Source organism: Sciurus carolinensis, chromosome 3 (genome assembly GCF_902686445.1).
Source record: "Sciurus carolinensis chromosome 3, mSciCar1.2, whole genome shotgun sequence".
In the NCBI taxonomy this organism is placed as follows: Eukaryota; Metazoa; Chordata; class Mammalia; order Rodentia; family Sciuridae; genus Sciurus; species Sciurus carolinensis.
Window position 1 is genome coordinate 140,871,441 of NC_062215.1, and position 23,154 is coordinate 140,894,594.

A 23,154-nucleotide genomic window follows, 5' to 3' on the forward strand; every position below is an offset into this window, starting at 1 on the left:
GGAAGTCATTTGCTTAGAGAATTAGCATTTCATCAGATGATGAGTCAACTCTGTACAGGGTCACCTACCCTGGGCTATCTGAAACAGTCTCTCATGATTGTCAGTTCCTGGAAGTCAGACCTCTGTATCCCATGGCTCAGCCAAGCCTGATTCTGCTAAACATGGATGGCTTCCCACAAGATAGTATTTTTGGTATAATTAAGATTTAAATGTAACATTTTCTTAATCAAAAGAGCACTATTCGAAATGCATCAGTAAATTCTTGCACTTTTAAGTCAGAGGTTGTATTGACTCCAGTTTTCTGTATACTTTGAAGAAGAATGAGTGAGAAGTATCACTTTCTCTAGTGACTCCCTCCTATAATGCAGTACACTGAATTATATATGGAAACTACTAACATTTCTAATACTCACCTTGCCCTTAAATTGTGATTAATAAGTTCTACCAGTATTAGTTGCTTTCAAAATAAGTAGATGATATATGCAAAATCATGTAACCTACTACTTAGAAATGTACATATAATATAAATTCTCTAATACCAGTTGATATCAATATCAACCTCTGCTTATTTTATAGATTATTAATCACTCAAAAATTATTTACTTAGAATAGTATTTTTTATAGTGTGAGAATATTAATGATTATGAGATAAAGCACATTAGGAAGTGGTGCTGAAATCTTATTTTATTACCAAATTTTTATTTTATTTGACGATAAAATACATGCATGAATATGTCCATATTCATTAGTCTGTATCATCATTTTAAGAAATTAAATACTCTATATTTAAACAATCTATTTTCAGTGTCTGTGAAGTTACTTAAGATTTTCAAAAATCATTCTCTAGTATATACTTATTGAAAGAAACAATGAAACAATAATTTTTTATTTTCTATTGTGCATATTTTTATTAATTTTAGAGAAGTTCTAAGTTAGTAATCATTATCTTAATTAAATTAATAAAGTTAGAATGTTGTTCAGTATTTTATGAAGAAGACTGGAATATGAAAACAGTGATTATCTGAAACTTATGAAAGTCAATAAGTGCCATTTTCACACAACGTGGTTCCAAGATAAGTGAAATATTTATCAGGAAAAATTATTTTACAAAAATGTTTACAAGAAAAGTTTAAGAACATAAAACTTTTTGTCCACTATATAGATCACTTTGATAACTGTTTACAAATGACATAATTATTTATCATGTCCCCTTCTTTTATCCTTATAAAAAATAATTTGGGAATTCTAATAAATCATAATGTATTATTCATTATTATTTCTGTACATATATTACATTTTAATATAACCCATAAATCATGATTCATTATTAATATAAATGTTTAACATACCTTTAGTGAGAATTTTTAGGCAACTTAATTTCTTTTTAAATAATTAAATCGATCAAATAGGGTGTAAGAAACATCTTTGTAACCGAAGCTGAAGCACATGTGAGCCCCCAAGTAATAGACTCAGATTCTGGTTAACTTTGTGAATGATCTGGTAATCCCATTCTAAACTATAAGCTCCTTTATACACGGGATGACATTCATTTCTTCTTTCTATTCTCTGTGGCTGCCAGGTATACTCCACTTGATAAATGCTGAATAAATACATGAGTTAAGGGGATAACTTACAATTTTGCTGATGATTTTTTATTACTTAAGAATGCAATAACTATCATTAAAAAAGAAATAGTAAAGGAAGCCTGCAGAGTACTCTTGTGATTTTTCCTACTGACTTCCATGGGAAATTTTCAGTGTTGCAATTTCAATGTCCTCACTATAAATAGCAATTTTGTAAACTCCATGCTGGTTCACTTTTTTCTTTCTTTGCTTTTATTTCTCCCTTTCTCTCTCTCTTTTTCTTTCTTTCTCTTTCTGAGGAGATTCCACTAGAGAACATGCTACCACAGGAGAACTCCAGAATTTAGTTCAAAACTTGCTATATTTACATTCCTGTTCATACATGCAATCTCAGTAGTTCCAATATCTGTTGTTCCATTTCATAGAACAAGTACCATATATTGATCATGTAGTAAGCATTCGATCCTCTAGAAGACAAGTAGGTTAGGACATTTATGTAACAGAAACAACTTCAGGTTAAAAAGTGGAACCCTGCCTCTATGCAATAATTTTAGCAGACAAGGATTTTGATCACATTCATCAGAATAGAAACTGGATTAAATTAAAGGAATTGACATTTCACAGAATGATTGCAAAATCATACATGTAGGTCCAAAAAATAGCTACAAAGTTACTTGATAGAGGAAAAGAGTCCTGAATGAGATAAAGATATAAGGATTTAAATGAGCAGAATATATTAAAACAAAAAAGCAATGAAGCATGGCTATTCCTAAAATTGATAAAATGGTAGGAATATTAATAGGTGAAATAATATATTATGTTTCATTATTACATGTGTGGTGTATTTTAGTAATTTAATAATGAGGGTGTTCTAATAATTGAAAAATATAATTTGATATTGATAATAGAGTTCATCATTTTCCTTTTGACATAGTGAATATTACAAGATTTTTTTTGCCTGGTTTAAATATATTTCCTGCCTCAGGGATGAACTGCTTTAAATTACTCAGCAACACACTAAGTTATTTTCTAGCTATTAAAATTATTATATATTTGTGTATGGCTAATATACTGAATTTATGAGTTTAATTCTACATTATTCTGAGTTAAAATTTCATCACAGTCAAAAAACACTTTCTTCAATATTTTGTTGACTTGTTCAAAGAGAAATTATTTGAGAATAATATTTAATTTGATTTATATTTTAATTTTGACATAATTCTCACTCTAGAACCTTGATAAACTCCTTAATAAAATTATGACAATAAGTTTGGAAACTGGATAGGCATTTTCAAAACTTTTGAGCTAATTATTGTGTATATGTGAAAAATTTTAACCATTAAAAGAGATAACTGGTGCTGTTATTTTTGACAATTATATATTCATGTACAATACACAAATTTAGAATGCATTTTGCACTCCTATGAATACAAGTAAATACCTTTTCAGTGCAATTTTAATTTTTTCATTGTTTTCTGAACTTTGCAATGTAAATGTGTTCTCTTTAGTATTAATCACATGTGAGGTTTTGAATACAAAATGTGAAAGTGTCATCATTTTAAATTGATAGATATATATTCTAAATATATATATTTTTTCTATTATGTAGATTTTAGTTCATCTTAATACTTTGATAAAATAATTTCAAGATGAAACTTTGCTTGAAGTATGTATAAATCCTATACAGTCTGCCTCCAAAAGAAGTTTAGCAGGATAATTTTATAAGAATGCAAAGAAGATATGCTCCCTTAAATATTCCTTGTGATGTTGTCTTATCCAAATATCTGCATTACTCCCAGGACAAGCAGAAGCCATGGCAGTCTTGATAATCTGGTTATGGGCACAAAGTAAGTGTCTGCTTCTGAAGAGTCTGCACAATGTCAATTCATAATGTGGAGTTTTGCCATATTCTCTAGATGACTAGGAGGTAAGAAATCACATCAACAAGAATCATCACCAACATCATTCAGTTTGGTTTCCTGTTTTGTTTATTTTTTCCTTTTAAAATTCCATTAAGGATTCTTCTTTGTCCCATGAATTATTTAAAATTTTATTTTTAGTCCCTTATTATTTGAATTGTTATTTTAATTATTTTATTATTGATTTATAGTTGCATTCCCAATGTGTTCCAAGACACACTTGGAATGATTTCAAATTTAAAACATTTTGTATGACTTATTTTATAGAGCAATACATGGTCTATCTTGGTGTATGCTCTGTGGTCACTTGAAAATCTTAGGTATTTTGATGTTGCTTTCTGTAGTGTTCTATAAATATCAGAATATTTGGTAAATGGTGGTGTTGCATTCAGTATTCTTAAATCTGTGGGATTCTGTCTTTTGCCAAGTTCAGGATACCTTCAAGCACTATTTTTTCAAATATCTTTTTGGACTCTTGTTGTCTTTTTCCTCTACTTTTGAAATATAGATGATGTGATCTTGGAGGTCCCTGAAGCTCTGTTTATTTTTATTTTTCAAGCTCTTTTCAGATGAAGTAATTTCTATTTCTATTTTTGTAGTTAATCATTTCTTTCCTCTGTCTCTAACATTCATGTTCTGAAAAAGGACTACTTGTTGTTACTTTGATATTATATAAGTAATACAAGTGAATTTCTAAATGCAGGTGAAATGTTGTAGTGGGTCATACTGATGGTAACTCCTATTGAGGAAATGAAAGAAAGCTGATCTGTGTCATAAAACCTTCCTTTCTGTTCATGACACCCTTTCCACACCCCACTGACCTGGAATAACAAAGGATCTCATTTCTTAAATCATAGTAGTAATATAATATTTTCAGGTCAAGGAAAACTAGTGTATATGAGGTATAATATTTGAACTCTTAATTAATCATAAATATATTGGTACTGAAATTAAATTTTACTTAGCATAGATTAAGACTATATTTGCCTACAAAAGTGATGATTCAGAACAAGGAAACAAAATGACTAAAGATGAATTCCATCACTTAATTTGTATTAGGACCATGATAATCATTAATGTTACATTTAAATTTGGTAATCACCATAGATTTTGTAAATAAATATAACTTAGCTGTTGAGTACATCAAATATATCCAATATGCATATATTCACCAGAGAAGTTTTTATTTCTAAATTTTATAACAGTTATATACTCATATAAAATAATTAATATAATGGAATCCAACTTTAAGTTACATAGTAGTTTTAACTATTTGGCAATATATTTTCAAGAATTTTGATTTGATTTGCTTGGAATATGATCAGAATACTTGAAGTAAATCTTTTCAAATAGTTTCTCTAAATATTTTGCATTTCAGTCTGCATTACTTTTAAAACTTGAAATTTATAAAGGATGCAATTATTTGATCTATTTAATCTACAAGTCTGAAAAAGAAAAAGAAATAAGAAGCAAGTAGAAAGCAGTTTTGAAAATGTAACCTTGAAATTGTGATTCTTGTGCACAGCAACTACCTGTAAATGGAAGGTTTTTTTTTTTTTTTCTAATTTGCACAGTGTCTTAACATTAACAACCTATGATGTATTGCATTTCATCAGAATTCTCTAAAAGTATTTTTAATTATAATTCAGAAGTTAAAAGCATTTTCTCTATTTCCTCATTTTTATATGTGTTACATTAATTGAACTTAGATGCCATCCTTTTTTATGTTCGTTTGGTTGAGGGAAGGGATTCCTTCATTATATTATACAAAATGAATAGTGAATTCTCTGAGGTTCTATGATCAGTCCCTAGTTATTTGTAGTCATCGTATATGCCATTGCTGGGCTGTATTCAATTGCCAATCTGCAGATTTATTCTAAAAATTGAATTCCTTCCTTTGACCATATTAGCATCTCATGCTACCCAAATTACCATTTGGACCTTATGTTAGAGATTAATTATTTGTTCCTTTTAAATCTTTCTTAAAATCTACATACAAGTTTTGGGTTTCAAAAGTTATATACTAATGGTGGAAACTCATCCATGTATGAACACTTATTGTTAGAACTGAATAGGGTCCTATAAATATTCTTTGAATGGTGTAAGACTAATGATATCGTAATAGTAATGACAATGCTTCTATAATTTGCTGTGTCACTATGTTTTTTAATGAAAGCAAAATATTCTGCTACTAATCAGTTAGGTCTAAAGAGGTGAAGTATAATCTTTTAAGATTATTGCATACATTGTTTAGATTAAAACACTAGCTAGGCATAGGAACACTTGCCCTATTACTACTGTAACTATAAGCAACTGTCCTTTAAAAAAAAAAATTGTGCTACTGGAATTTAAACCCAGGGGTGCTCTCTAAGCTACGTTCCCAGCCCTTTTTATTTATTTCATGGCTAAATTGCTGAGACTGGCCTTGAACTTGCAATCTCTCTGCCTTAGCCTCTGTTTGCTGGGTTTTTAGGCATGTGCCACTATGCCCATTCTCAAAGCACTTTCTGTTTGGTTATTCAGGGAAAAACCACATTTAGAAAACAATTTTAATTCTGTTTTTTTTTAATGAAAATTTCCCCCAATTTTGAAACATTTACTATCAGTCTTTTGTGTCTGTGTTAAGGAATCATGTTATCATTAAACATGCTTAAAAAATAACAAATACCCAAAGAAGCAATCTAATGATATTAAAATGCAAATTAAGTTTAGACAGTTAATTCCAAAGGGATCAGAATTACATAAATCACAGGAGATTATGATGCTGAATTTATTTAAGTATGAATCTGACACTTATTTAAAAGAGCAGATCTTAGAGCTATAAATTACCCTGATAAAAATTTTTTGATACATTCAACAAATTTATATTCCACTTTTTTCTTTAATAAAAACAACCCACTTTTCATTTTGAAAGTCATTATTCAAAGCTTTTGTGCAACTCAGTTATCAACCATCTCTGAATATTGATATTGTCAGTTTGGGAGGTTGTTTTTCAGGCCAACAGACAATGAATACCCTATGTATATCAAACACTTGATTAAATATTTTGACTTACAATATTTTATCATGACATCAAAGATTGTTTTTTTCTTTTGTTTTCCTTCTATCCAAAATACAGTTTTTTCATCTTCCATAGACCTAGTGTCTATTTAGCATTTTAAACACAAACTTTCACTCTCTAACCTCTCATTCACAACACTTTCAAGAATCTCACTTCCTTAGTATGGCTGATTTCTAATCTCAGCATTACACAGTGAGCTATTAAAAACTAATTATCTAGTCGGGTACGGTAGTACATGCCTGTAATCCCAGCAACTAGGGAGGCTGAAGCAGGAGGATTCAGAGTTTAAAACCAGCCTCAACAGATTAGCGAGGCACTTAGTAACTCAGTGAGACAGTGTCTCTAATTAAAAGTCGGGCTACGATGTGGCTCAGTGGTTAAGCACCTCTGGGTTCAATCCCCAGTACCAAACAAAACAACACAAAACAAAACTAATTATCTATGGAAGATTTTTTAAAATTATTTTGCAAGACAGCCAACCATGTAAACTTTTCCTCTTATCTGCCATTCCAAAGTGTTCTCAGATACTTTAAAAAAGTTATCAGTGAAATATTAACCATTTTACACACTTTTTAAAATACCTAGAAATTCCTTAAATTTAATACATTTATTTCTCTTTATTCTTTAGCATAATAATTTTATGCCCTGAAATGATTGTATCAAATCAAATATTTGATCCTAGTAGAAATACCTAATAATTAAATGAAAAATTTTAATGCAATTTGGTGTGTATGCAGACAGCTACTTTGTATGTCCATGAAGCAAAAGCTCCATTGTTCTTCTTTTGTTTGGTAAAGCATTTATTGAGATGTAACATACATACTATAAAATTCCCACACTTAATGTGTACAGCAAAATGTTTTTACTGTAATCAGAATCGTACAACCATCATCATATCAATCTAGAACATATTTCTCAACTTCCTCAATAAAACACATACCATTAGGTCATTAAACCCAATCTCCTACCTTTTCAACCTTAGGCAAACACTAATTTATCTTGTACCTACACAAATTTGCCAGTAATAGACATTCCATGTAAATATCATCATATAATGTGCAACGATTTCTCCAAGAGTAACGTTGTAAATATATATCAATACTTCCTCTTATGCCAGAATAACATTCCATTGAATGGGCCTACTACAGTTGTTCATCCACTTCTTAGGTTATGGGTGTTTGGATTATATCCAGCTGGTAAATAAATATTAGGAATAATATTTTTGTGGCATTCCATTACAAGCATTTGTGTGCACATATGTATTTATCACTAAGTCAAATAGTAACTTTATGATTAATACTTTGAATTATATCCAAACTGTTATCCAAAGTGTCTGAACTATTCTATTTTCTCATTGGGAACATGTGAGGACTTTGATTTCTTCAAATGCTTGCTGACAATATTTTCTGTCATTTTAACAATAGCCATTCTAGTGTGTATAAAGCAATATTTCACATTGGTTTTATTAGTATTTCTTTTATTACTAATGATGTTGAGCATCTGTTTATATTCTTAGTGCCATTTGTATGGGTCTCTGTACATATGTGTGTTCAGATCTTTGCTCATTTTTAATTGGGCTATTCTACTTTTTCTTATGGAGGGTAAGAATTACATATACTAGATGTAATCCCTTGTCAGCTATATGATTAGCAAGCACTTCTCCCATTTTATGTGTCTCTTTTACATGTTTTTCGGTTTTTATTAGTGTATTATATTTATGCATAATACTGGGGTTCATTTTGACATAATAATGCATGGTACATCATTTTCTCCATTTCAGTTCCCAGCACTTCATCTTTCTCTCCCCCCCTCTTTTCCCCTTCCTCTACACTACTGGTATTCATTTATTTATTTTATAGTATTTTTAATTGGTGTTTTATAGGCATACACAAAGGTGGAATTCACTGTGGTTTAATCATCAATGTACATAACATATTTTGGTCAATTTCATACTGCAGTTCCTCCTTTCCCCTGTCCTTCATTCCTCCCCCTCAGTCTCCTTCCTCTACTCCATTGATCTTCTTTTCTCATGGAATCACTCTCTTTTTCCCCCTTATTTTTGTCAAGCTTCTGCATATGTGAGAAAACATACAACCCTTAGACAGTCTAAGTCTAGTTTATTTCAGTTAGCATGATATTACCCATCTCTACATATTTAATAGCAGACATCATAATGACATACTACTTTATGGTGGAATAAAATTTCATTATGAATATATTCGATATTTTCTTAATCCATTCATCTGTTGACCAACATTTGGGCTGGCTTCATAAGGAGGTTACTATGAATTGCATAACAATTGATCTACTGTGAAACACTGTTGTACCTGTATTGTTATGGTATGCTGATTTTAGTTCTTTTGGATAAATAACAACATGCAGTATAGCTGGGTAATACATGGTTCTATGCCTAGTCTTTGAGGACTCTTCACACTGTTTTCCAAAGTGGTTGTACTGACTTAGTCCTTCCAACAATGTATTAGTGTACCTTTTTCTAAACATCCTTACTAGCATTTATTCTTATTTGTAATTGGATGATTTCCATTCTGTCTGGAGTGACATTTCATCAGATTTGCATTTCTCTGATTGCAAGGGATGTTTAATATGTTGTCATGTATTTATTGACCATTTGTATTTCTCCTTTTGAGAAATAGCTGTTTAGTCCTTTTTCTCATTTATCAATTAGACTATTTTTTGTTATTATTTATTGAGTGCTTTATGTATTCTGGGTATTAATCCTCTTTGATAGGAATAGCTAGCAAAATCTTTCGCCATTCCGTAAGCTCTCTCTTCTTACTCTTGTTTGCTGTGCAGAAACTTTTTAATTTGATGTTGTCCCACTTATTGTTGGTTTTCTTTTTTTGTTTGTTTGTTTTTGGTACCAGGGATTGAAACCAGAGGTACTTAACAACCAAGCAATATCCCTAACTCATTTTATTTTATTTTAATTTAATTTCCAGAGGATCTCACTAAATTGCTCAGTGCCTTGCTAAGTTGCTGAGGCTGAACTTGTACTTGAGCTCCTTCTGTCTCAGTCTCCTGGGCCACTGGGATTACAGGCATGCACCACTATGCTGTGTTTGGTTTTATTTCTTGAGCTTTTGGAGTCTTGATAAGGAAGTCAGTACCTGCACCAGGATTTCGGAATGTTTACCCTGTATTTTCTTCTAGCAGTTGCAAAGTTTCCATTCTATTCCTAGGTCTTTGATTCACTTTGATGTGACAATTGTGCAGGGTGAGAGATAGGGGTTGAATTTCATTCTTCTACATATGGATATACAGTTTTCCCAGAATTACCTGTTAAAAATACTGTTTTCTTTCATGTGTGTTTTTGGCACCCTCACTGAGTTCAGATGACTATCTATACGTATTTATCTTTGTGTCTTCTTTTTTATTTCATTGGTCTTCATGTCTGCTTTGATGCCAATATTATACTATGCTGTTTTTGTTATTATAGCTCTGTAGTATAATTTTACATGTGATATTATAATACCTAAACTATCAGTCTTCTTTTTTTTTTTTTTTAGTTTAAGGATTTTAGTTGACTTTTCCCTTTTTTTTGGTTTATTTATTTATTTTTTATTATTGTATACAAATGGGATACATGTTGTTTCTCTATTTGTACATGGAGTCAAGGCATATCATTTGTGTAATCATACATTTACATAGGGCAATGATGTTTGATTCATTATTTTTTTCCCTTCCCCCCCACCCCTCCCACCCCTCTTTTCCCTCTATACAGTCCTTCTTTCCTTCATTCTTACCACACTCCTTATCCCTAACCCTAAATCTAACCCTAACCCTAATGCTAACCCCTCCCATCCCCCATTATATGTCCTCATCCGCTTATCACAGAGATCATATGTCCTTTAGTTTTTTGAGATTGGCTTATCTCACAGCATGATATTCTCCAATTTCATCCATTTGCCTGCAAATGCCATAATTTTATCATTCTTCATTGCAGAGTAATATTCCATTGTATATATATGCCACAGTTTCTTTATCCATTCATCAACTGAAGGACATCTAGGTTGGTTCCACAATCTGGCTATGGTGAATTGAGCAGCTATGAACATTGATTGATGTGGCTGTATCTCTGTAGTATGCTGATTTTAAGTCCTTTGGGTATAGGCCAAGGAGTGGGATAGCTGGGTTAAATGGTGGTTCCATTCCAAGCTTTCTGAGGAATCTCCATACTGCTTTCCAGAGTGGCTGCACTAATTTACAACCCCACCAGCAATGTATGAGTGTTCCTTTTTCACCACATCCTCACCAACACCTCTTGTTGCTTGTGTTCTTGATAATCGCCATTCTATATAGAATCATGTCCTACACAAACAGAGATAATTTGACTTCTTTTCCCATTTGTATTCTTTATTTTTTTTTCTTGCCACACTGCTCTATGGTTTCAAGAATTATGCCAAATAGGCGTGATGAAAGTAGTCATTCTTTTCTTATTACTGGTTTTAGAGCAAATGCTTTCAGTTTTCTCTATTAAGTATGAGGTTGGTTTTGGGTTTGTCATGTATAGAATTGACAATACTGAGATAAGTTCCTTCTCTCCCTAGTTTCTCCATGGTTTTTAATATGAATGAGTTTTAGATTTTGTCAATGAATTTTTCTGCAACTATTGAGATGTTCATGTGATTCTTGTCCTTAATTCTATTTAAGTAGTGAATTACATTTACTAATATATGTTCATTGAACCAGTCTTACATTCCTGGGATCAAACCCAGTTTATCATGGTGTACTATCTTCTTAATGTGTATATGAATGTGATTTGCTGATATTTTATTTTTTTTTTATTTATTTATTTATTTATTTTTTTTACGTTTACATAGGGTAATGATGTTTATTATATTTTTCCCCTCCCCCCACCCCTCCCACCCCTCCCACCCCTCCCACCCCTCTTTTCCCTCTACACAGTCCTTCTTTCCTTCATTCTTACTGCTCTCCTTAGCCTAACTCTAAACCTAACCCTAAACCTAATGCTAGCCCCTCCCACCCCCCATTATATGTCCTCATCCGCTTATCAGCGAGATCATTTGTCCTTTAGTTTTTTGAGATTGGCTTATCTCACTTAGCATGATATTCTCCAATTTCGACCATTTGCCTACAAATGCCATAATTTTATCATTCTTCATTGCGGAGTAATATTCCATTGTATAAATATGCCACAGTTTCTTTATCCATTCATCAACTGAAGGGCATCTAGGTTGGTTCCACAATCTGGCTATGGTGAATTGAGCAGCAATGAACATTGATGTGGCTGTATCTCTGTAGTATGCTGATTTTAAGTCCTTTGGGTATAGGCCAAGGAGTGGGATAGCTGGGTCAAATGGTGTTTCCATTCCAAGCTTTCTGAGGAATCTCCACACTGCTTTCCAGAGTGGTTGCACTAATTTGCAACCCCACCAGCAATGTATGAGTGTTCCTTTTTCACCACATCCTCGCCAACACCTATTGTTGCTTGTATTCTTGATAATCGCCATTCTAATTGGGGTGAGATGAAATCTTAGGGTGGTTTTGATTTGCATTTCCCTTATTACTAGGGATGTTGAACATTTTTTCATATATCTGGTGATTACTTGTACATCTTCTTCTGTGAAGTGTCTGTTCATTTCCTTAGCCCATTTGTTGATTGGATTATTTGTATTCTTCGTGTAGAGTTTTTTGAGTTCTTTATAGATTCTGGAAATTAGCGCTCTATCTGAGGTATGGTTGGCAAAGATATTCTCCCACTCTGTAGGCTCTCTCTTCACATTTCTGATAGTTTCCTTTGCTGAGAGAAAGCTTTTTAGTTTGAATCTATCCCAGTTGTTTATTCTTGCTTTTATTTCTTGTGCTATGGGAGTCCTGTTAAGGAAATCTGATCCTGAGCCAACAAGTTGAAGATTTGGACCTACTTTTTCTTCTATAAGATGCAGGGTCTCTGGTCTGATTCCGAGGTCCTTGATCCATTTTGAGTTGAGTTTTGTGTAGGGTGAGAGATAGGGGTTTAGTTTCATTCTATTGCATATAGTTTTCCAGTTTTCCCAGCACCATTTGTTGAAGAGGCTATCTTTTCTCCATTGCATATTGTTGGAACCTTTGTCTAGTATGAGAAAATTGTATTTATTTGGGTTTGTGTCCATGTCCTCTATTCTGTACCATTGATCTACCTGTCTATTTTGGTACCAATACCATGCCGTTTTTGTTACTATTGCTTTGTAGTAGAGTTGAAGATCTGGTATTGCAATACCCCCTGCTTCGCTCTTGCTACTGAGGATTGCTTTAGCTATTCTAGGTTTTTTATTCTTCCAGATGAATTTCATAATTGCTTGCTCTATTTCTGCGAGGTACATCATTGGGATTTTAATTGGAATTGCATTGAATCTGTATAGAACTTTAGGTAGTATAGCCATTTTGACGATATTAATTCTGCCTATCCAGGAACATGGGAGATCTTTCCATCTTCTAAGGTTTTCTTGAATTTCTTTCTTTAGTGTTCTGTAGTTCTCATTGTAGAGGTCTTTCACCTCTTTTGTGAGATTGATTCCCAAGTATTTTATTTTTTTCGATGCTATTGTGAATGGGGTAGTTTTCCTAATTTCTCTTTCTGAAGATTCATCACTTATGTATAAAAATGCATTGGATTTATGAGCATTGATCTTGTAACCTGCTACTTTACTGAATTCACTTATGAGTTCTAAAAGTTTTCTGGTGGAATTTCCAGGTTCCTCTAAATATATAATCATGTCATCAGCAAACAGGGATAGTTTGAGTTCTTCTTTTCCTATTCGTATCCCTTTAATTTCTTTGGTTTGTCTGATTGCTCTGGCTAGAGTCTCAAGGACGATGTTGAATAGAAGCGGTGAAAGAGGGCATCCCTGCCTTGTTCCAGTTTTTAGGGGGAACGCTTTCAGTTTTTCACCATTTAGAATGATATTAGCCATGGGCTTAGCGTAGATGGCCTTTATAATGTTTAGGAATGTTCCCATTACCCCAATTTTTTCTAGTGTTTTGAGCATGAAGGGATGCTGTATTTTATCAAATGCTTTTTCTGCATCTATTGAAATAATCATGTGATTCTTAACTTTAAGTCTGTTGATATGGTGAATGACATTTATTGATTTCCGAATGTTGAACCAACCTTGCATCCCTGGGATAAAACCCACTTGATCGTGGTGCACTATCTTTTTAATATATATTTGTATGCGATTTGCTAAAATTTTGTTGAGAATTTTTGCATCGATGTTCATTAAGGATATTGGTCTGAAATTTTCTTTCCTTGATGTGTCTCTGTCTGGTTTAGGTATCAGGGTGATATTGGCTTCATAGAACGAGTTTGGTAGGGTTCCCTCCTCTTCTATTTCATGGAATAGTTTGAGGAGTATTGGAATGAGCTCTTCTTTAAAGGTTTTATAGAACTCGGCTGAGAACCCATCTGGTCCTGGACTTTTCTTTGTTGGTAGGCTTTTGATGACCTCTTCTATTTCATTGCTTGAAATTGGTTTATTTAAGTTGTGTATGTCCTCCTCGTTCAGTTTAGGTAGTTCATATGTCTCTAGAAATTTGTTGATGTCTTCAAGGTTTTCTGTTTTGTTGGAGTATAGATTTTCGAAATAGCTTCTAATTATGTTTTGTATTTCACTCGTGTCTGTTGTGATGTTTCCTTGTTCATTCCGAATTTTAGTAATTTGAGTTTTCTCCCTCTTTCTCTTTGTTAGTGTGGCTAAGGGTTTATCAATTTTATTTATTTTTTCAAAGAACCAACTATTTATTTTATTAATTTTTCCGATTGTTTCTTTTGTTTCGATTTCGTTGATTTCGGCTCTGATTTTAACTATTTCCTGTCTTCTACTACTTTTGGTATTGGTCTGCTCTTCTTTTTCTAGTGCTTTGAGCTGTAGTGTTAACTCGTTTATTTGTTGATTTCTACTTCTTTTTTTGAATGCACCCCATGAAATAAATCTTCCTCTAAGTACTGCTTTCATAGTGTCCCAGAGATTTTGATATGATGTGTCTTTGTTCTCGTTTACTTCTAAGAATTTTTTTATTTCCCTCCTGATGTCTTCTGTTATCCATTCATCATATAATAGTGTATTATTTAGTCTCCAGGTATTGGAGAAGTTTCTGTTTTTTATTCTGTCATTTATTTCTAATTTCAATCCATTATGATCTGATAGAGTACAAGGTAGTATCTCTATCTTCTTGTATTTACTAACAGTAGCTTTGTGGCATAAAATATGGTCTATTTTAGAGAAGGATCCATGTGCTGCTGAGAAGAAAGTGTATTCATTCTTTGTTGGATGGTATATTCTATATATGTCCATTAAGTCTAAATTGCTGATTGTGTTGTTGAGATCTATAGTTTCTTTATTCAATTTTTGTTTGGACGATCTATCCAGTGGTGAGAGAGGTGTGTTAAAATCGCCTAGTATTATTGTGTTGTGGTCTATTTGATTTCTGGAATTGAGAAGGATTTGTTTGACGTACATGGATGAGCCAATGTTCGGGGCATAGATATTTATGATTGTTATGTCTTGCTGATTTATGCTTCCCTTAAGCAGCATGTAATGTCCTTCTTTATCCCTTCTGACTAGTTTTGGTTTGAAGTCCACATTATCTGAGATGAGGATGGATACTCCAGCTTTTTTGCTGTGTCCGTGTGCATGGTATGTTTTTCCCCATCCTTTCACCTTTAGTCTATGGGTGTCTCTTTCTATGAGATGTGTCTCTTGCAGGCAGCATATTGTTGGATTTTTCTTTTTAATCCAATCTGCCAGTCTGTGTCTTTTGATTGATGAATTCAGGCCATTAACATTCAGGGTTATTATTGTGATATGATTTGTATTCCCAGTCAATTGAGTCATATTTGTTTTTGACATGATTTGGTTTCTCCTTTATTTGGCTATTCCTTTAGGCTAGCGCCTCCTGTTGCTGATTTGCATCGTTGTTTTTCATCTCTTCCTCATGGAATATTTTGCTGAGAATGTTCTGTAATGCTGGCTTTCTTTTTGTAAATTCCTTTAGCTTTTGTTTATCATGGAAGGATCTTATTTCATCATCAAAGCTGATATTTTATTTATTATTTACTAAAAAATATTTGTATCTGTGTTCATCTGGTATATTGGACTTTAGTTTTCTTTCCTTAATATGTTTTTGTCTGGTTTTAGTACTGACATCATAAAATGTATTGAGGAGTATTTATTCCCTCCCTTTCCATTTTGTAGAATAATCTGAGGAGGATTAGCATTAGCTTTTCTTTTGAAGTCTGGTAGTATTCGACTGTGAATCCATTTGGTCCTGAACTTTCTTTTTTGAAAGTCTTTGAATTGCTGCTTCAGTCTCATTGTTTGATATTGGTATATTTGTGGTTTTTATATCCTCATGGTTCAATTTGGGTAGGTCATATGTGTCTAGAAAATTTGTCAGAATCTTGTAGATTTTCCCATTTGTGGGAGTATAAATTTTGAAAATAGTTTCTAATGATTTTCTGGGTTTTGGAAGTATCTTCAGTGATATCTCCTTTTTTATCTCTAATCTTGTTGACTTGAATCTTCTCTTTCTTTTGGTTAATTTGGCTAAGGATTTATCAATTTTTTTATATTTTCAAGCAATCAACTTTGTTGCATTGATCTTTTGCATTTTTTAAAAATTTTCAGATTTATTAATTTTGGCTCTGATTTTAATTATTCCCTGTCTTCTAATAATTGTGCAATTAGTTTGTTCCTTTTCTGCTGCCTTGAGGGGTAACATTATATTATTTAATTAAAATATTTTCTATTCTTTTAATGTAGTCATTCAATGCTATCAAATTGCTTTTAGAACTGCTTTAATATTGTCCATGACATTTTGATATGTTGTATTTTCCTTTTCATTTATTTCTAAGACATTATTTTTTATTTTTCCCTGGTTTCTTCTCTGATCCAGTCCTCATACAGAAAGTGTACTATTAATCTTTGGGTGTTAAAATGGTATCTGCTTTTTATTTTATTGATTTATAATTTCATTCCACTGTATTCTAATAGGATGTACAGAATTATCACCATTTTTTTCTTTGTATTTGCTAAGACTTTCTTTGCATCCTCAAATATAGTCTATTTTAGATGTGGTTCCAATTACCACTGAAAGTGAACTTGTTATTTTATGAACAATTCTATAAATATGTATTGTTCATTTGATTAGTAGTATTTTTAATTTAATTCTAAAGAGGCTTTACTTATTTTATGTCTGGATAACCTCTCTATTGGTGAGAGATTTCAATTGAAGTCAACCAGAATTATTATAATGTGGTCTACTTGTTTCTTTACATTGAGTAGGAACTTACACATGTTCGCGCATCAACATTTGGGGCATAAGTACTTATGATCATTATATCTTCTTATTGGATTACTCACTTGACATGTATGAAGTGACTTTCTTTCTCTTTTGACTAATTTTGGCCTGAAGTCTACTTTGTCTTTTACCAGAGTAGCTAACCTTGTTTTCTTTGATTCTCCATTTGCATGGCATATCTTTCTCCATCCTTTCAACTTTCAACTTTTGGAAGTCTTTGTAAGTTGAGCACCTTTTCAACAGCATGGTTGATCTTGTTTTAAAATCTATTCTGCCAATCTATGTCATTTCATTTAGAACATTTGTATTTAGTGTTATTACAAAGAGATGATTTTTATTTTCTGCCTTTTGATTTTTGAATGCTAAATTCAGGCTTGATTCTCTTTTGACCATTTTTCTGGTGAGATTGTCCATACATTGGCTCTTATATTTATCTTTCAATCTTGTGCATGAAAAGTTTCATTGAGTATGCTCTGTAGTGCAAGCTAAATGGTTGTGAATTCTTTTAGTGTCTCCTCATCATAGAAGGTTTTATTTCATTTTTCAATTCTGAAGGATAATGTTGCTAGAAATCACAATCTTGTTTGGCACCCATTTTCTTTCAGGCCTTGGTATTTATTATCCCAAGTTCTCCTGACTTTTAGGGTCTAGTCTGAGAGATCAGTAGAGATTCTATTGGCTTTCCTCTAAATGTGACCTGCCATTTTTCTCATGACTTTTAAAATTCTATCATTATTCTGTATATTAGGCATTTTAATTATAATTTGTCTTGGAATTTTTTTTTTAATTTTACACATTTGGGGCTGTAAATAATTCTTGCATTTGGATTTCCATCTCATTTTAAGGTTCATTGAAAAGGTTGTACATTCTTTAAGTCCTTTCTGGGCAGTAGATGGGTGAGTGTTGTTTTTAAGATCCATTTGATATCTTCATTTAAATTCATTTTTCACATTTTTGATAGTCTTTCATTCACAATTTTTTTAATTTTAAAAAGACTGATTTTACTTTTATCTTTTTTTGCTCCTGCTTTTCGCATTATAGCTATAAAAACACAGTTAAATCTAGTCACAAAGACTTGCCTGTATGTTGTATAAGTATTACAGTTGTAGCATTTATGCTTAGGTTTTTGTCCCCTTTATGTAACTCTTGGGTCTATTTTGTGAGATAACATCCAATTTCGTTCTCTTGCATGTGGTTATCCAGCTTTCCCACCAGGATTTGTGGGCTATCTCCTTCCATATTGAATTGTATTACTATATTTATTAATATTCAATTGATGTTCAAAATGAAGGCTTTCTGTTTTCTAAATATTTCATAATCTGTTTGTTTACTTTTATTCCTGTACCGTACTCTTTTAGTTATTTCTGCCTTTGAAATCAGAGTTTGTGATAAATTAAATTTTCTTTTTCAAGATTGATTTTACCCTTTTTGGTTCCCTGAGCGTTTCTGTGATTTTTAGAATCATTTTCTCAATTTCTCAATTAAAAAAGAAAAGAAAAGAAAAACTCAGGAAGGTGGGAAGGTGAGTGACAGGGATCATACTGAATTTGTGGATGAATTCGAGTATTATTGAAATATAAATAATTTAATTAATATGATTTCTAATCCAGAAATATTACATAGACTTCCTATAATTTAGATTTTTAAATTGGTTTCACTTACATTTTATAGTTTTTAAGGTATGCTTTATACTTCTTTTGTTACATTAACTTTAATATATTTTTCTTCCTGATACTACTGCATAGGAAATGTCTTTTTACTTTGATTTTGAATCATTCACTGAAAGAGGTTAGTTTTTGAACATTGATCTTAAATATGCTAAATGAATTTCACATGTCCCTTACATTCTTTTATTCCCCATTTTTCTTCTTTTGTTCCTCATGCACAGTCTTTATTATTTCTTCTCCAAGTTGGGTAATCCTTCTAGTAATCCCCTCATATATATAATATATATGTAACATATATATAATTTCAATTATTATACTTCATATTTTCCTGATTTTTTTCTTTCAGAATTGGATATTTTAGTTAATAAAAAACAATTCTCAGTTTTCTCATGCCACCTAACACCTAACTTACTTCATTGTTGTTGTTCATTTCATTAGTGACTTGTAGGATTATATTAGTAAAGTGGTTTTTTGTTTTGTTTTTCCCTTTACATGACTGGGAGCTGGAGGATGAGGCAACTGTGTTCTAGGATGTACCAGCTTTCGGAGGAGTTTCTGTTCTACAGGGCTGGCATGATGGGATGGTGATTGTTGAAATATCTATCATTTCCCAAGGAGCTTCTGTAGAATGTTCCTCCATTTGCTGTTTGCAAACATGCAACAAGTATTACATGATTAACATTTTTTTTTTCCATTTTCACCAACCTCTCTGAGAATTGAATTCTATGGAATGCCTTCCATAGTCATTTTTGATGTGGAACACATATGTATCTACTTTTGCATCAGTAGTAGTAATAATAATGATTACATTCAGAATAAGTGTCTCAATCATTTTTCTAAAAAAAAGCCATATTTTCTAAATATAATTAAACTTCTTCATTATCAGCACATTGTACTACTCTATGTCAGAGAACAAACCTTGTGTGTGTGTTTTTAGGAAGTTGGAGGTAACTATTGATACAGGTGTTAACAATCAATCAGGATCTGGTCTGTTCCCCACCCCATGTTGAAGATTGAACACCCAAGGAATGCCAAGGCAAGAGCAAAATGTCTTATTTAAAGGCTAGACCAGAGACAGAGAAGGACAGAGGGTCCTCTGCAGAGAAGCAATCTGAGTTGGCGCTGGAGGAAGTTGGGGTTTCCTGCCCCTTTTATAGGTTTTAGATTTCCTTTGTTCTCATGCCCCCTTCTCCATTTATATTGCCTATGTCCTTGACTAGTGACCAAAAGGTGGAGTGATCCAAGGGCTAGAACAAGCCCTCCAAGGGTACATGCAGGAAGGGAATAACTCAGAGGGCATTCATTAACAGATGCTTGCAGGGAGGAACAATTCCGTGGATGCTGGAAACCTTGGCAACAGGTGAAAAGGAGGGGAAGTATCCTGAAGGTATTAGCATTTTATTTCCTTTCCTTTTGAATCAGCCATCATCTTTCTTTTCATGATCATTTGTTACCTACACTGACTGTCCTTTTGCCACCCTCCCACCTCATTATGACATTGCACTATCCCATCTTCCATATATGTGTATGTGAGGGTGTGTGTATGTGGGTACACATGCACATGTGGGTGTGTTTGTATTTGTTTTCCCTATAAATTTGTAATTTCTCAAAGGCATGGTAATTCTTCTTTTTCTTTATATTACATAACTCATATTGTACACTTTTAAAATGCTAACTTATTACTTAATAGATGATGATAATAATATCACTAGATGTTTAGTACTACACATAGACTTTAGTTTTGTATAACGACAGACAATTGAACCCGAGGATGTTTAAAATCAAGAGTCTTCTTTTAGTCAATTGTTAGTTAAAGGTACATAAATTAAACATCTAATTTTAAAAATCCCCTCGTGCAGTTTTCCTGAATTAAAATCTCTACAACTATCCTTATAGTTTAGTAACAGTAGTGAGAATGAATTGAAAATACCTTCGACTTCCTTATCCTTCTAGTTCTAGAAGATCATTAAGCTTCCTGAATAAAGTATTAGTTGGTAGAGTAAGTCAGCTCTTCAATTATCAATATGTTTGTTAATTGATAAAATTTTCAGAAATTACAAAATGTGTGCTTAACACATCTTACGTACACTGCTTAACACATCTTACATACACTGAGCTAGATTTCAAGACAGTGCTCTTCAATTTTTAGCTAGTACTTGGAATCAGTTAATAGAGTAAATAAAACAGCAATAAAGTCATATGACTGCTAATTTATTATCTAATGGATATGACAAAAATTGTTTTTCTCTGTAGAGTTGAATCATCTGAAGAAAGATTTTAATAGGACACAGGAATAACCAACACAATGCTGAGCGTAGTAAATTAAAATATACCTTATTTGACTAAATGCACTAGACCCAGGTTATAAATGCTAAAAGTCTTCCATTTCCTTTCTTTTTGTGAAAAATCTAGAAAAGATGGTTTGATATTTTGAAAACATGCTAACTATCCCAGAAAATTTACAAGGTAGTCAAGGGTTACGAAGGTGGAAACCTTTATTTTAATATTAAAATGGGCACACACCCCAGCTGGGAGATTTTTAATTACAGCAATTACCTATGAAGACTTTTATGGTTTGGATATGAGGTGCCCCCCAAAAACTCATGAGTGAGACAGTGCAGGAGGACTTGGAGGTTAAATGCTTGAGTAATGGAAGTCTTAACCCATCAGTAAATTAATTCCCCTGATGGGATAAAACTTAGTGGTAACTGAAGATGGGTAGGGTGTGACTGGAGGAGGTGAGTCTGTAGGGGTGTGCCTTTGGGGTATATATTTTGTATCTGGTGAGTGGAATCTCTTTCTCTGCTTCCTGATCATTGTGTGAGCTACTTCCCTCCACCACATTTTTTCTGCTATGATGCCTCAACTTGAGCCTTAGGAGTAGAGCCTGCTATTTATGGACTGAAATTGTTCCAGTCAGGTCTTTCAGGCACAGCAGTGAAAAAGCAGACAAAAATAAGGGTAATTAATAATTTTTACTTTTTCTTTAAACAAGAAAAATTGTAAATACTGTTAATATGCTATTCATACCAGTGAACAGAACATTAATAGCTAAAATTATTTATTCAATAATTTATGTAATCATTTAGAAATTTGTCAGTTATATCTAAAACTCATGAGCATTAACAAATATCTAAATTTTCTAGAAATAAGCTATAGACTTCAAAATAAATTAATTGAAAGTCCTAGATGAAATATGAGCACATTCAAAAACTGTATTATTGTAAACTCATATATGCACATAAGTGCTTCCTTTACTGTAAACATGACATATGTGTATGTAAAAGAATCTTTTTATCCATTATCCTTATCTACATTCCTTAAACTAGGCAATAGAACATTAAAAATTTTTATTTCCATCCATCTATAATTTAGTACCCGCTGATTAGTTTCTCTGAATACCTCCTGTTCCCTCATAATTTAACTTCTTTTTTTTTAATTTTTTTTTTATTGTAAACAAATGGGATACATGTTGTTTCTCTGAATCCTTAACTTCTGAGATCAACTTATTTTATTTATTTATTTATTTATTTATTTATTTATTTATTTATTTAGTACTGGGGATTGAACTCAGGGACACTCAACCACTGAGGCACATCCCTAGCCCTATTTTGTATTGTATTTAGAGACAAGGTCTCATTGAATTGCTTAGTGCCTCATTTTTTGCTGATGCTGACTTCTAATTCTTGATGCTCCTCTCTCAGCTGGGATTACAGTCATGTACCACCATGCCTAGCTGAGATCAACTTTATAAAATTATACATATGAGTGAGATAATGCAGTACTTGTCTTTCTGTGCTTGGCTTATTTAACTTAATATAGTGACCTTCATCCCTGTTGTGTCAAATGACAAAATTTCATCCATTTTTGATCATTATATTTTCAATAAAATTTTCTGTAAATTTTTTTGGGGGTTATCCATTTCATATATGTTGAATCATTTAATGAGATGTCATTCTTTTTGTAGGGCTGAACAGTTCTATACATTTGGACAAATGTACAATAATCTATTTCAGCTTTATATTATCATATAAAATAGTTTCTCTGCCTTAAAAATCTATTGCATTTGCCTTATTCACAGTTCTTTTCAGAAAACCATCAATCTCTTTACTGTCTCTATAGTTTTGTCTCTTCCAGAATGTCATATTTACCATGGTACAATGTGTAACCTTTTCAGATTTAATTTTTATTTTGACTTTTTATCCTTTATTATCTTATTTGTCTTTATCTTAAAATTAATAACTAATTTGTCCTTAATTTTATCAACAATTAATTTGAGATTTTAAATTTATTTGTATATTTTAGACACAAGTTCTTTTTCAGAAATGTGATTTGCATGTATTTTCTCCAAAAGTTTGGTTCATTTGTACTTTCATTCTCCTGTGTCTTTCATAGAAAATTTCTTTTTAATTTTAGGTAAGTGAAATTTATTTTTATTTCTAATGGATAATGATTTTGATATTATTATGTAAGGACTCTACCTAATCCAAGATCAAAAGATTTTATCCTTTATTTTCTTCTATATAATTTATATTTTTTTGTTTCACATTCATATCTCTGGAATATTTCAGGATAATTTTCACATTCATAACTGATCCATTTGA